Source organism: Geotrypetes seraphini, chromosome 6 (assembly GCF_902459505.1).
Source record: "Geotrypetes seraphini chromosome 6, aGeoSer1.1, whole genome shotgun sequence".
NCBI classification, from domain to species: domain Eukaryota; kingdom Metazoa; phylum Chordata; class Amphibia; order Gymnophiona; family Dermophiidae; genus Geotrypetes; species Geotrypetes seraphini.
In genome coordinates this window covers 147,557,258-147,569,404 of record NC_047089.1, presented here as the reverse complement: position 1 = coordinate 147,569,404, position 12,147 = coordinate 147,557,258, and the positions used below count along the sequence as shown (strand labels likewise).

The following is a 12,147-nucleotide window of genomic DNA, read 5'->3' as shown; positions in this document are numbered from 1 at the left end:
CAGATGGCTTAACCCCAACCAGACCCCCCTCAATGCAACTCCCCCCCTCCTCCCCCCTTCACCAGTTCCCGTCTCTTTAGCCTCAAGCATGTCAACTGCTTCCCTAACGGTATATATACTGGATCTGCACTGTTTCCTATTTGTACAGCATCTTGTAGCTCTTGAAATATACAGCTCCATTATTCTTGTAACTTCTCCTGGAAATGACCAGAATTCTCTCTGTAAATATCCTGGAAATGTCCAGTTGTCTCTTTTGTAATCCGCCCAGAACTGCAAGGTTGAGGCGGAATAGAAATCAGTAATGTAATTACTAATTCAGACTTTTATTTGTATTTTTATTGTGATGAGCGAATAAAAATCATCTTTCAGAACATCCATATCCACAGTCTGTTTTTATCTTTGGATTGTTTTTACTGTGGATCATTGGGTCTCCCTTTTTGGGTTTTTTTTTATCTAGTCATTTACACACATAGGTTGGTTCATGCATGCATAAATGACCACTTTCCAGCTATTCAATAAGTACATATGTCTTCTATAGCGTGTCTTAAATGGGGCTATTTGCAAATTGGCTCAGTTCATTGGATGAGAATTTAAAGTTGACCATGCAATGTCACTCTATTACTACCAAGTTTGTGAAAATCCAGATTGAAAGAAAATAATAGATTAATTACTACATTTTATTGAACAGAGGTAGAATGGAATACCTTATACATTTTGTAAGTCATCATTCATATCATCTTAAATTGATTTACCTACTGTTCAATTTCTTCAGCTATGACATCTATGCATTTCCTTACAAGATTTTTAATAGTAAGGCTAAAGATATCATCCAAAGATTTTTGGTGTGAGGTTATCCTTGGTTTTCTATTAATAAAGCATGAAAAAGATGAGATATATTCATCATGAGTTTATAGTTACTTATAAGAAGTGATCAAATAGATAGAGAGTTGTATGTGATTGGCTAATTTAAATTCTTTTGTATGATTGGACAAGCTTCATCAGATGATTCTTTGAAGAATGCTGAAGCCAAGAAGAGGCAGCGTATGTTTTCCATGAAGCATAGCAGTGAAACTCTGAAAATGATGTCATGTGGGAGCATGGATGTGGTTATATGATAAGTTGCTTTTTTGAAAGATTCTTGTAGTACAATGAATATTTTTGAGAAAAATTTTAGGGCTCCTTTTACAAAGCCACGGTAGAGGTTTATACCATGGGCCAGCGCGGAAAATGCTCTGACGCTCAAATGAATTCTATGAGCGTTGAAGCATTTACCTCATTGGTCTGTGGTAAAAACCTCTACCACAGCTTTGTAAAAGCCAGCGTTAAAAGATTAGGTGCAATATTGACTATCTTAGGATCAATAATTAAATGGAGAGGAGACAGGACATTGTGTATTCTGTTGTCTGATAGTGCTTTCCCATCTCTGAAAGGCCATATTAATATATTTCTTAACTGACTGATGCAAGAATAGTTGCTAATTAGAATTTTTTTAAAAAAAATTATTCTTTGAAAAAGTATACTGTGATACATTAATTGGATTTTCTTGCTCTTCTAGTATTTGAGAATGTTTGATGACTATTATCGAATGTTTTATAAAGTACATCATTTTTTTGTACTTCTCATATGTGTTCTTTTACATAATCATGCTCTTAAAGTCTGCCCTACCATGGGGTTTGAACTGCCTGGCCCAATCCGGCCCTATTCGTGGGATGGCTGGCCTGCCGGACGGGCGGGCTTGGCACCCGTCCATATGGCCAATGATTTCAAGGTACAAGGAGATTGAGGGTGGGGGGGTTGGCAGGGGGGCAATCGGGGGTTTGGGGGGGTGAGCGTGGAGGGGGTGCTTTGAGGGCAGGAAGGCCTGGGATCCCTCCTGCCCACATTTTAGTGGGGATGGGGGATAGGGGGTTCGCCTGGGCAGGAGGGGTTGGGTTCCCTCCTGGCCTGATGTTGGCGGGGGGGGGGGGTCGCAGTTCGACGGGGCAGGAGGGCTTAGGCTCCCTCTTGCCCTGATGTTGTCGGGGGGAGTCGCAGTTTGACGGGGCAGGAGAGCTTGGGCTTGCTCTTGCCCCGATGTCGGAAGGGGGGTTGCGGTTTGACTGGGCAAGAGGGCTTGGGTTCCCTCTTGCCATCAAATCGGGGAAGGTCAGGGTGTCATGGGGCAAGAGAGCTTGGACTCCCTCTTGCCCCATCAAGTTGGGGAAGGTTGAGGTGCCATATACAGACATAGACCGTGCAAGTCTGCCCAGTACTGGCCTTCAATATTTACTATTATTTTCTGATTCTAGATCCTCTGTGTTCATCCCATGCCTTTTTGAACTCCATCACCGTCTTCATCTCCACCACTTCTCTCGGGAGAGCATTCCAGACATCCACCATCCTCTCCGTAAAGAGCAGCATCACAAACTTGCCCGCACCATGTCTGACGTTACTTCCTAGGCATGGGACCTGGATGTGACATCAAAGATAGCTGACAACAACATGGGCAGCAAGTTCGTGAAGCTGCTACTGCCAAGAAAATTAAATAGGTACAAGGGAAGGGAAGGGGTGCATGCACATGGCAGGGGGTATCAAGAAGAAGACAGCACCCGGGACATACCATATCCCCCTCCCCCCCTTACTAAGTCACAGCAGGAACATACAGTGTTTCATAAATTATAGACAAAACCTTATGTTGATTCCGATATGCTGCCGGTAACCAATGAAGCTGTTTTAGTACAGGAGTAATTTGTACTGTTTTCTGTTCCCCCATCACCAAAAAACAGTCGGGTTATGCACCAATTGCAATGCCTTGATACTTATGTTACTGTGCTACTGAGTATAAATACACATCCTAAAGAGTTGGTAATAATTTCACAAGAGTTTAATTTTCCAGTGCCGTTCATTGATGAGCAATGAAATTCACTTGAAGAAAACTCTAAGATTTTCAATTTATACAAAAAATGGACACATTTACAGGGACATCTTTCATGAAAACTTCAAACATATCCAACACCTTCAATAGAATTGTGGGTGATTTATTTTGGTTCTGTTGCTTAGGCTTTCTAAAGAGATTGGATCATTCATTAAATGTGAAACAATAGCTTCTATTAAAATATACTATTAACACCAAATTGCATTCTTTGCGGATTGTGGTGGCTTAAATTGGATCATGTACAAAATAATTGAACAGATATTGATAAGCCTGACATTATGAGACTGTGTTGAGGTGCTTTTTTTCTGACAGCAAAATAAAATTGACAAAAGCAGAACTTACTTGGGGTCAGTGTTCCAGAAGCTGGAAAAAAACTGTTCAGAAAGATCAAGTAGAAAAGACCCATTGGGTATCTAAATAAAAGCAGAACAAAGAAAGTTCAGTTCCCAAATGATAAGGATGTCTATTTTAGATTCAGATGTGCAGAAATCAACACTTAGACCAGTGTTCTTCAGTGCAAGGCTAGGGGCCAATAGTGGCCTCTGGAGACCTCTGGGGCAACCCTCAGCATTATTCAGGCTTTTTTTTCTGCTTCTCTATTTAAGTTCATGACATAAAGGGGGGGGGGGGGGGGGAAGAGCCACATGCTTGAAGGACAAGGTATTTCTCTCTTTTTTTAAAAAGTATTCTTTATTCATTTTTAAAACTTACAATAAGTGCAACAGCATATAACATCAATTTATATTTAAATATATCACTTAATAGCCTATTAAAGTTTAATTCAGATCCCATAACCCTCTCTCCCTCATATACAATGACTTTCATCAAACATAAGAAGACATAATAACTCTCCCCTCTCCACATTATTTGCACTTATAAGAAAACCAAAATACCCCCCCACCCTTCTCCCCCCACCTTGGATGTGCATATTTCTCAATAAATGAAGACAATGCAATTGGAAATATCCACAGCCTTGGCAATTAGCCCAATAAAAGGTTTTGAAGGCAGGCGAGTGGGATGGATGTCATTGACACACACTGGTCAGCAGTCTCATGGCCTCACATGGGAAGATACTTGGTGGCTCTCCTTCAGCTCATTTGGATCCAAAGCAGCCCTCACTTAAAAATGAGTGAAGACCACTGACTTATACAGGTATGTCTATGTCATATATACATTTAAATCTCAATTTTAGACAGACTTTTAGGCCCTGTTTCTATAAAAGGTGCCTAGGTTAGAAACATAGAAACATAGATTAGGTGTTGTTAGGTACCTGGATCGGTGGTGTCTAGCAGCACCTAGCCGATTTGTACACAAAACTCAAAAATTTTTAATTGGCTTAAGTGACACGATAATTGAAAATACCATTAAAGCCCAATTTAACCCTTTAATTGGCAGATGGTGAAATGGCTGCTTTACGCAACTTGATGTTGAACGAGAGCAACAGTGCCAAGGTAGCAGGCATTTGGAGATGTAGATCTCCCATAAGAGCCATAGGAAACACATGTTGCTTCTGAACAACAATGGCAAATAAAGGGTTAAAAGCAATTTAAAAACATTAATTTAAGTTCTACGTAGAAATTGGCATAGCACCTACCGATGCCTACACTGAGGTACCTACATATGCCTATCCACACTTTCCTGGCCGAAAAAAAAGTTTCTGGGGCCGCACAAATGCACAAACGCTGCAGCAAGACAGAGGAGGGAGCCGACAAGACGGTAAATACTCGGGGGCAGCAGAGGAAAACACTGCATTGCCCTCGACCGGGGCCACACAAAATACTTCACGGGGCCGCAAGCAGCCCTCAGGCCACAGGTTGGACACCCCTGCTGTAGATCCTGCTATTCAAGAATTACAACAATTCACAAATGAGCATTTCCTTCTCTGAAAGGTATTAAAAGCACTGGGAAGCTTAGTAAATCTTTTAAATTGGTGAGAATTTGGACTGGACTTCTAGTTTCTCTAAGACTGGAGAACGCAGAGAGAGGGGAGACATGATCGAGACGTTCAAATACCTCACGGGCCGTATCGAGGTAGAAGAAGATATCTTCTTTTTCAAAGGTCCAACAGCAACAAGAGGACATCCATGGAAAATCAGGGGCGGGAAATTGCACGGCGACACCAGGAAATACTTTTTCACCGAAAGAGTGGTTGATCGCTGGAATAAACTTCCACTTCAGGTGATCGAAGCAAGCAGCGTGCCTGATTTTAAGAAGAAATGGGATCGTCAGGTGGGATCTCTGCACAGAGTTAAATAGGGGAGGGTCATTAGGGTGGGCAGACTAGATGGACCGCGGCCCTTATCTGCCGTCTTTTTCTATGTTTCTATGGTTAGGGACACAGTTTGGGCATGGAATGACTTGGGTGTCGGTAGGCATCTGTGTTAGCCACTGGCAAATTAGGACAGGAAAATCCTGGCCTAATACACTTGCACCTTAACATTATGATGCCTACCAGTGCCTAAGTCGAGTTAGGCGCCACTAGGCATGATTCTATAAAAGGTGCCTAACTGCTATAAAAGGTGCCTAACTGCTTTTCATGAAAAGGTAGTTAATTAATCCAAATAATAAATAAAAGAAGAATTCTAAAAGTGAACCAAAATTCTTTGATGTATGCACTTCCTTTTAAGCCTATCATCTCCCTTTTAATTTAAAATTGGCTTATCTCAGCCAATCACACTATGGGCTCCTGTTACTAAGGTGCGCTAGCGTTTTTAGCGCACGCACAAAATTACCGCACGCTAAACCGCGTGGTACACTTCTAGAATAACACCAGCTCAATGCTGATGTTAAGGTATAGCGTGCACTATTCCGCGCATTAAGGCCCTAACGCACCTTAGCAAAAGGAGCCCTATGGCTGGCTAAGTGGGGCATCGAGCAGCATTTTCAAAATCTGATCCTACTATACTATTATACTGTATATGAGGGTTCTTCAAGAAGTTTCTGCACTTTCATATTTTTGTGGGAAATGGTTGAGACAGGAAAAGTGGCAAGAAGGCATGTCATAAAATGTCATAGGAAAAATGTATCGCAATAAAAACCCCAGGGTATTATGTGAAAAAATGATGTAATTTGCTTTTGAGATATTTAATAAATAGTGTTTAAAAAGTTAAAGTTTGGAAACTTTTTGAAGATCCCTTATATTAACACTGAATTTTACAAAAGGCTGGTGAGATAAATGCTCCAATGCTCATAGAATTCCTATAAGTGTTGAAGCATACCCTAGCGTGTTGAAGTATACTCTAGAGGAAAGGAGAGACAGGGGAGATATGAGTCAGACATTCAAGGACTTGAAAGGTATTAACATAGAACAAGGGGCTCCTTTTACTAAGGTGCGTTAGGACCTTAATGCGTGGAATAGCGCGTGCTAAATTGCCATGTGCGCTAGACCTTAATGCCAGCATTGAGCTGGCGTTATTCTAAAAGCGTACCACGCAGTATAGCATGCGATAATTTTGTGCGTGCGCTAAAAACGCTAGCGCACCTTAGTAAAAGGAGCCCAAAATCTTTTCAAGAGAAAGGAAAATGGTAAAACCAGAGGACATAATTTGAGGTTGAGGGGTGGGAGACTCAAGAGCAATATGAGGAAATTCTTCTTTACGGAAAGGGTGGTGGATGCCTGGAATGCGCTCCCGAGAGAGGTGGTGGAAACGAAAACGGTGACAGAGTTCAAAAAAGCATGGGATGAACACAGAGGATCTAGAATCAGAAAATAATAGTAAATATTAAAGAACTAAGGCCAGTACTGGACAGACTTGCACGGTCTGTGTCTGTATATGGCCGTTTGGTAGAAGATGAGCTGTGAGGGCTTCAATGGTTGGGAGGGTATAGATGGACTGGAGTGAGCTTTGATGGAGACTTCAGTAGTTGGAACCTTAGCACAGTATTGGGCAGAGCTTTGGATTCTTGCCCAGAAATAGCTAAGAAGAAAAAATATATATTGGGCAGACTGGATGGTTCAGGTTGGGCAGACTGGATGGATCATTCAGGTCTTTATCTGCCGTCATTTACTATGTTACTCACCGGCCCAAGGTAGAAGCCTTTAGCTGGCATGATAAATGCTCCGACGCTCCTAGAATTCCTATGAGTGTTGGAGCATTTACCTCACCGGCCCACGTTTAGTAAAAGGATGTCTAACCCCCTCATTTACAAAACCATGGAAGCACTTTTTAGCTCAGACTGGCACGCTAAATGCTCTGTGCTGCTCCCCTTGCTCATAGGTACTCTATGAGTGTCAGGAGCAGCAAAGAGCATTCAGTGTACCCCCCCCCCCACCCCCACCCCGCACTAAAAACCGCTTTCACAGTTTTGTAAAATGTGTGGGGCAGGGTTAAATGCAGCTGATGAGTCACATTTTAAAATCATGCCCTAAAACGTATATATCATGGAGGGAATTAAGCAATCCATAACAGTCCAGATGTCATCAGCTGATTATCAAACTTTAGCCACAATAAAGTATAATAGACAAAACCTTAGGCACTGTTATAATGAGCTTCTTTACTATGGCAGTTTCTGAACATAGAGGAATATTAATGCAAAAAGAACAGATGCAACTTAAAAAGCAGTGAATTCTAAAATAAAAGCTTGCATGGGATCTGACCGAGGTTTTTGACAGAGCAAGATGACCAATTATTTGCCAAATAGATCTCTGCGTTCTGAAAACTTAGCTCTATTAAAAACCAATGTTAATCCAAAATATGTTGAGACCAGTAAAATGACCTTCTGTTGTGCAGGGTTAAACTATAGAACTCACTTGTCAGCCAATTACGAAAATGTTGTTTGTAAAAGAGGCTGTTTGTTTTACTTTTATTACCTTTAAAAGTGGACTAACATGGCTACCATACCACTTCACTTGAGAAAATGATGAAAAAAGAAATAAGTCAAGGAAAATCATAACGTAACATGTTTGTGGTCTGTATAGAATCCAAAGAACAGAAAAACTAAAGACAATTCAAATTGTATACTGGAGAAATTATGGTATAGATACCAGAGCAATTACAAACTCACTAGCCACATGTGGGTAAGTAAGTTTATCACAGAAAAAAAATATTAAAATACAATACTAACCTTTGACAGAATTCTAAAAGCAAAGGCACAAGCTGTTCTACTGTAGTTTCTGTCAGCATGTCTTTTTGCAATTATGCTGTGTCTGAAACCCTTATATCCTCTGATAAGGACTTCCCACTGTAAAGCAGATTTTAGATAATCATTCAGAAGATCACATCAAGCTGCGTCAACAGTTTTTTTTTTTTTTTTTTTTTTTTTTTTTTATTATTTTATTTATAACATTTTACAATATTACCAAGCATATACATCTTGTACAGAAAAGTGAGATCAAACTACATATTAAACTTAAATTCCAAACATAATATTGCTACAAGGAAATATCAAATTAGCTGTTCTCACACTAGTCCTCAATATTATTGAATCCATTATTAAGAGCAGAACTTATATACTTCAAATTAATTAAATAAGAAAAAATCCTTGTCTAACTGAAGTGCAGGAAACTAATTTCACTTAGGCGTTTATTACGTTGTTATTCCTTTTTCAAGACGTTTCATTGAGAGAAAACTAACCAATTGAGATGGCTCTGTAAATATATATTTCAATGATAAGTATCTCACTACACATTTACATGGATATCTCAAGAAAAAATTACCCCCTATTTGAGTCACTCCAGGTTTTAAAATTAAAAATTCTTTTCTTCTTTTTTGAGTCTCTCTAGAGACATCAGGAAAAATCTGAATATGTTGCCCCAGGAAGTCTTTAGACCTATTTTTAAAGAAAAGTTTTAATATCCAATCCTTGTCTGGAGCCAAAGCCACAGACAACAAGAGAGTAGCTGGAACCGCCAACTCTCTATCTGATTGTTCCAATATTGCTGAAATGTCCAATGACCTCTCCCGGGGTTCCTCCATGTTTTCTTCTTTGAATTGGGGCTTAGCAGGTAAGTAATACACTCTTGTAAGAGGAGGTAAGGAATTTTCTGGAATTTCCAAAATGCGTCAACAGTTTTATTTTGAACTCAGATCAGATAATAGACTTTGTGTTTTGATATTTTTATGCATTTTATATGAGCCACATCAAGCAGATATACTTTTGATATTTTGACACAAAGGAGACACATTTTTCATATTTTGTAAGCACATTTCACATTATTGATTGTTTACAGGTATATTGAGAAATGACACGATGTTATCAGTTAGTGACAGTGAAGCTGTTCTAGTTCAAAGTAGTCATTCCATTTAGTGCCTGGTGAGCACTATGGGCTCCTTTTACAAAGCCGCGCTAGCGGTTTTATCGCACGCACTGGATTAGCGTGCGCTAGCCGGAAATCTACCGCCTGCTCAAAAGGAGGCGGTAGCAGCTAGTGCTATTCTGCGCTTTAAGGCCCTAGCGCGGCTTTGTAAAAGGAGCCCTATGATTCACTGATACCTCCTCTTACAAAACTATATACCTTACATTTATATAAAATCATATTATAGAAGCACAGAGGGGCATTTTTGATAGGACGTCTAAGTCTGAGATTAGACATTTTGGAAAAGATGTCCAGAAATGCAGTAGAGAAAATGTATATTTTCAAAACAAGACATCTACCTATCTATCTTTTTTTTTTTTTCTTTATGAAAATGACCTATCTAGACATTTTGGCCCTTTTAACATTGGCACTCATAATTCCAATCACCCTTACTTACTTCATACACCTCCAGACATTATACTCCAAACATATACATCAGTGGCAGAACATTGGCTGCAGCTTTATTACAACACACAAAATCACAGTGTTACAGTATAACATTAAATAGGGTTACAACATCCCCAACCCCATGCTCATGCTGTGGTGTAAACAAAATAAACAAAAACGACTTTTCCTCTCATGCTCTAGTTCTCCCATTTCCCATCTCACTCCTTTTCCAGCTTCCAGTTTCCTTCTAACACTTCTCTATCACTGTTATCTCATTCATCTTCTTCTCATCCCCCTTTTGACCTCTTCCACATAGCTCGATCATTTCCAGAATCCCCCTCACTCTCTCCACTCTTGTCAGGCTATATTTCTCTGTACCTTTCTCCCCATCCCCCAGCATCCCACTTCTCTTCCTTCCTGCCCTCCCAGGGATCCATCTCTTCTTCTTCTTCTTCTTCTCTCTCTTCCTCCCCCCACCCTTACTATGGTTCAACATTTCTCCATCTCTTCTGAGACTGTGTCTGAATTCAAGAAAACCTGGGATAGGCATGTGGGATCTCTTAGAGAGAGGAAGAGATAATGGTTACTGCGGATGGGCAGACTGGATGGACCATTTGGCCTTTATCTACCAACATGTTTCTATGTTTCTGTTCTTCTTCCCCAGACCTAGCATCTATCTCTCCCTTCCTCCCCCAGACCTAACATTTCTCCCTCCCTCCCATCCCAAGGCCCAACTTCTCTCTTATTCTCTTCCCAATTGCCCTCCCATCTCTCTCTTTCACTTCCTGGTCCATCACCTCCCCCCTTTATCTTACCAATTACCCTACCCTCCCTTCCCATCCTATATCTTTCTCTGCCTCCTCCAGGTCCACCATCTCTTCCTTTCTCTTCCCAACTGTCCTCCCTTCAAGTGGCTCTTTCTCCTTCCCTCCACATCACTCCACATCCAACTTTTCTCCTTTTCTCATGTCTCCCTCCAGACCTTTGCCAACCTTCTTTCTAAATCTCCTGTTTTTGGGCCCCACAAGTTCTTCCGCTTCATGTCACCTTCCCCAAACCCAGTCTGGAACTTCTTTAAACCCCTCTCCTGTTCTACTAAAAAAAAAAAAAAAAATCCAAAGCTGGTCCAGAGGGCTTCCTTGGCCAACATGCCTTGTGGACTGCTGGGCACATTGGACCACTGGTCTGACCCAGCAGCAGCAATTCTTATGTTTCTCTTATTTTGGTGCCAGCCTGACATCACCCTGTCTTCCCCATCCCACTGACAAACTGACCGAAGTGCTGCCCATGGCCTCTCTTCATGTTCCTTTCACCGTGCCCCGCCCCCAATGATATAATTTGCTATTTTCTCTTGTGCTTGGATCGCGGTAGAAGAAAACACAGAGGAGTCTGCAGGCTGCTGTTTGGTCAGTTTGACAGCAGGATGAAGAAGACAGGGTGATGGAAGACCAACGCCAAAAAAATAGAAAGGCATTCTACTCACATGGGGCCCCCCAGAGCCTTAGGGCCCTAATTCCAGCCCTATTCCATACCTCTGTACAGCATCTCTGGACCCGACTGACTCCCCCTCCCCCTTCCCTGTGAATTTTTTTTGTGGCCTGCTTCGCCAGGGCTTCTCTATGCTGTATCATCAGTGATGTGGCAGAGGGAAGGCCCCAATGGCTACAAGAAGTACAGTGTTCTCTCACTGTCAGCAGCTTTAAATAGCTGCTCTGTTGGCATTGGTCCTTCATCCTGCTTCCGCGAAGGCAGGACCTGGCAGAGAGGAAGGCCCAACACTGGCAGAGCAGTTAAGGTCCTGGACCATGATGCTGACCCTGGGAGCACCCCATTTTGGTCTGCACTCCTCTTTTTACGCCACTGGCCTTTGCCTCAATCTCCTACCCAATAAAGCCAACCGTCTCGCAACAACACACTCCATAAGCATGACACTTGCTACAAAATTAAACTTTCCTACCAGCGATTGTATTTAACACAATGAAAGTTTAGATTTACAGTAGTAACAACCTCTTCAATATCCTGAGCTAATTCTTTCACTTTATCTCCAGGTAGCCACAAATCATTTGGATGGAATCTAATGCAATGCCTAGGAAAATAATTGACAACAGGGCCCCTTGGATTTTTCAGCAGACAATGGAATACGTAGTGTTCCCGCCACAGCCTGAAACGCAGCTACCAATTCCACACACTGAGTCAAACGCCATAGGAAGACAACGATCAAAATAATATTGGCCTTCAAAATGAAAACCCAACAAATGAAAAGAGTTAGGATTAATAGGCAATAACTGAAAAGCTGACTCAATATCAGCTTTTGCCATGACAGAACCAGGACCCAACCGATGCAACATATCCACCAGCCCATCAAAAGAAGCATATTGCACCGTACACAGCCGGGTATCAATAAAGGAATTAACACTTCTCCCCAAAGGATACGACAAATTGTGAATAAGCCTAAACTTTCCAGGATCTCTCTTAGGAATGATTCCCAATGGTGATACTACAAAATCCTGCAAAGGCGGCAAAGCAAACGGACAAGCAATCCTACCCAAAT

At 41.3% G+C, this 12,147-nt stretch overlaps 1 protein-coding gene across 1 annotated transcript in view; it reads right to left on the bottom strand.

Moving 5' to 3' along the window:
- Nucleotides 1-3,300, bottom strand: part of IL1RL1 (interleukin 1 receptor like 1) — a 55,039-nt gene extending 51,739 nt beyond the window's left edge. Inside the window, exon 1 of the mRNA XM_033950442.1 lies at nucleotides 3,257-3,300. The gene's annotated coding sequence lies outside the window, so the exon portion shown is untranslated. The remainder of the gene's footprint in view (nucleotides 1-3,256) is intronic.
- Between the last annotated feature and the right edge of the window lie 8,847 nt (nucleotides 3,301-12,147).